The sequence below is a fragment of the Phaseolus vulgaris genome, chromosome 6, assembly GCF_051622355.1.
Source record: "Phaseolus vulgaris cultivar YP4 chromosome 6, ASM5162235v1, whole genome shotgun sequence".
Lineage (NCBI taxonomy): Eukaryota > Viridiplantae > Streptophyta > Magnoliopsida > Fabales > Fabaceae > Phaseolus > Phaseolus vulgaris.
Window position 1 is genome coordinate 272,697 of NC_143503.1, and position 3,802 is coordinate 276,498.

Genomic DNA, 3,802 nt, shown 5'->3' on the forward strand with positions numbered 1-3,802 from the left:
TGGCGCTCCGACGCTCAAGTCAGTGACAAGAACACCCAAAAACTGAGAGAAAACTATACTCTGTAGAACCGTACTAAAGTGCACTCAACCCAAAACAATGAGCCGCAATGAAAACCTACCTCTGCAAATTCTGTTAAGTTTACCTTTATAGCTAGGTTTTTTCTCTCTCCAGGCAGTTACACTTTGGACACGTGGCTCGCATCCAACCCTGCATGTGCATCTGGGCTGGGGTTGTAGGTAGTACCCAGCCCTACACGTGTCATCATCTGAGCTAGGATAACTCGAGCGTCATTTCTCTATTGCATCCAACCCTACACGTGTCATCATCTGGGTTGGAGTAACAGGTAGCATCCAACACTACACGTGCCGTCATCTGGGTTGGGGTAACTTGAGCGTTATTTCTGTGTAGTAACCAGTCGCGCGGCTAAGTCTCTTACTCAAGGAGTAATCTAGCATGTAATACGCTCTAGAACACCACTTGGCAAGGCAAGTATCGGATGCAGCAAAGTGCACCATCTCTGTGATATCGCTTGTTTAGGGTTTAGGGTTTAGGGTTTAGGGTTTAGGGTTTAGGGTTTAGGGTTTAGGGTTTGGGGTTTGGGGTTTGGGGTTTGGGGTTTGGGGTTTGGGGTTTGGGGTTTGGGGTTTGGGGTTTGGGGTTTGGGGTTTGGGGTTTGGGGTTTGGGGTTTGGGGTTTGGGGTTTGGGGTTTGGGGTTTGGGGTTTGGGGTTTGGGGTTTGGGGTTTGGGGTTTGGGGTTTGGGGTTTGGGGTTTCGGGTTTAGGGTTTCGGGTTTAGGGTTTAGGGTTTAGGGTTTGGGGTTTCGGGTTTAGGGTTTCGGGTTTCGGGTTTAGGGTTTAGGGTTTAGGGTTTAGGGTTTCGGGTTTAGGGTTTCGGGTTTAGGGTTTAGGGTTTAGGGTTTAGGGTTTAGGGTTTAGGGTTTAGGGTTTAGGGTTTAGGGTTTAGGGTTTAGGGTTTAGGGTTTAGGGTTTAGGGTTTAGGGTTTAGGGTTTAGGGTTTAGGGTTTAGGGTTTAGGGTTTAGGGTTTAGGGTTTAGGGTTTAGGGTTTAGGGTTTAGGGTTTAGGGTTTAGGGTTTAGGGTTTAGGGTTTAGGGTTTAGGGTTTAGGGTTTAGGGTTTAGGGTTTAGGGTTTAGGGTTTAGGGTTTAGGGTTTAGGGTTTAGGGTTTAGGGTTTAGGGTTTAGGGTTTAGGGTTTAGGGTTTAGGGTTTAGGGTTTAGGGTTTAGGGTTTAGGGTTTAGGGTTTAGGGTTTAGGGTTTAGGGTTTAGGGTTTAGGGTTTAGGGTTTAGGGTTTAGGGTTTAGGGTTTAGGGTTTAGGGTTTAGGGTTTAGGGTTTAGGGTTTAGGGTTTAGGGTTTAGGGTTTAGGGTTTAGGGTTTAGGGTTTAGGGTTTAGGGTTTAGGGTTTAGGGTTTAGGGTTTAGGGTTTAGGGTTTAGGGTTTAGGGTTTAGGGTTTAGGGTTTAGGGTTTAGGGTTTAGGGTTTAGGGTTTAGGGTTTTTAGGGTTTAGGGTTTAGGGTTTAGGGTTTAGGGTTTAGGGTTTAGGGTTTAGGGTTTAGGGTTTAGGGTTTAGGGTTTAGGGTTTAGGGTTTAGGGTTTAGGGTTTAGGGTTTAGGGTTTAGGGTTTAGGGTTTAGGGTTTAGGGTTTAGGGTTTAGGGTTTAGGGTTTAGGGTTTAGGGTTTAGGGTTTAGGGTTTAGGGTTTAGGGTTTAGGGTTTAGGGTTTAGGGTTTAGGGTTTAGGGTTTAGGGTTTAGGGTTTAGGGTTTAGGGTTTAGGGTTTAGGGTTTAGGGTTTAGGGTTTAGGGTTTAGGGTTTAGGGTTTAGGGTTTAGGGTTTAGGGTTTAGGGTTTAGGGTTTAGGGTTTAGGGTTTAGGGTTTAGGGTTTAGGGTTTAGGGTTTAGGGTTTAGGGTTTAGGGTTTAGGGTTTAGGGTTTAGGGTTTAGGGTTTAGGGTTTAGGGTTTAGGGTTTAGGGTTTAGGGTTTAGGGTTTAGGGTTTAGGGTTTAGGGTTTAGGGTTTAGGGTTTAGGGTTTAGGGTTTAGGGTTTAGGGTTTAGGGTTTAGGGTTTAGGGTTTAGGGTTTAGGGTTTAGGGTTTAGGGTTTAGGGTTTAGGGTTTAGGGTTTAGGGTTTAGGGTTTAGGGTTTAGGGTTTAGGGTTTAGGGTTTAGGGTTTAGGGTTTAGGGTTTAGGGTTTAGGGTTTAGGGTTTAGGGTTTAGGGTTTAGGGTTTAGGGTTTAGGGTTTAGGGTTTAGGGTTTAGGGTTTAGGGTTTAGGGTTTAGGGTTTAGGGTTTAGGGTTTAGGGTTTAGGGTTTAGGGTTTAGGGTTTAGGGTTTAGGGTTTAGGGTTTAGGGTTTAGGGTTTAGGGTTTAGGGTTTAGGGTTTAGGGTTTAGGGTTTAGGGTTTAGGGTTTAGGGTTTAGGGTTTAGGGTTTAGGGTTTAGGGTTTAGGGTTTAGGGTTTAGGGTTTAGGGTTTAGGGTTTAGGGTTTAGGGTTTAGGGTTTAGGGTTTAGGGTTTAGGGTTTAGGGTTTAGGGTTTAGGGTTTAGGGTTTAGGGTTTAGGGTTTAGGGTTTAGGGTTTAGGGTTTAGGGTTTAGGGTTTAGGGTTTAGGGTTTAGGGTTTAGGGTTTAGGGTTTAGGGTTTAGGGTTTAGGGTTTAGGGTTTAGGGTTTAGGGTTTAGGGTTTAGGGTTTAGGGTTTAGGGTTTAGGGTTTAGGGTTTAGGGTTTAGGGTTTAGGGTTTAGGGTTTAGGGTTTAGGGTTTAGGGTTTAGGGTTTAGGGTTTAGGGTTTAGGGTTTAGGGTTTAGGGTTTAGGGTTTAGGGTTTAGGGTTTAGGGTTTAGGGTTTAGGGTTTAGGGTTTAGGGTTTAGGGTTTAGGGTTTAGGGTTTAGGGTTTAGGGTTTAGGGTTTAGGGTTTAGGGTTTAGGGTTTAGGGTTTAGGGTTTAGGGTTTAGGGTTTAGGGTTTAGGGTTTAGGGTTTAGGGTTTAGGGTTTAGGGTTTAGGGTTTAGGGTTTAGGGTTTAGGGTTTAGGGTTTAGGGTTTAGGGTTTAGGGTTTAGGGTTTAGGGTTTAGGGTTTAGGGTTTAGGGTTTAGGGTTTAGGGTTTAGGGTTTAGGGTTTAGGGTTTAGGGTTTAGGGTTTAGGGTTTAGGGTTTAGGGTTTAGGGTTTAGGGTTTAGGGTTTAGGGTTTAGGGTTTAGGGTTTAGGGTTTAGGGTTTAGGGTTTAGGGTTTAGGGTTTAGGGTTTAGGGTTTAGGGTTTAGGGTTTAGGGTTTAGGGTTTAGGGTTTAGGGTTTAGGGTTTAGGGTTTAGGGTTTAGGGTTTAGGGTTTAGGGTTTAGGGTTTAGGGTTTAGGGTTTAGGGTTTAGGGTTTAGGGTTTAGGGTTTAGGGTTTAGGGTTTAGGGTTTAGGGTTTAGGGTTTAGGGTTTAGGGTTTAGGGTTTAGGGTTTAGGGTTTAGGGTTTAGGGTTTAGGGTTTAGGGTTTAGGGTTTAGGGTTTAGGGTTTAGGGTTTAGGGTTTAGGGTTTAGGGTTTAGGGTTTAGGGTTTAGGGTTTAGGGTTTAGGGTTTAGGGTTTAGGGTTTAGGGTTTAGGGTTTAGGGTTTAGGGTTTAGGGTTTAGGGTTTAGGGTTTAGGGTTTAGGGTTTAGGGTTTAGGGTTTAGGGTTTAGGGTTTAGGGTTTAGGGTTTAGGGTTTAGGGTTTAGGGTTTAGGGTTTAGGGTTTAGGGTTTAGGGTTTAGGGTTTAGGGTTTAGGGTTTAGGGTTTAGGGTTTAGGGTTTAGGGTTTAG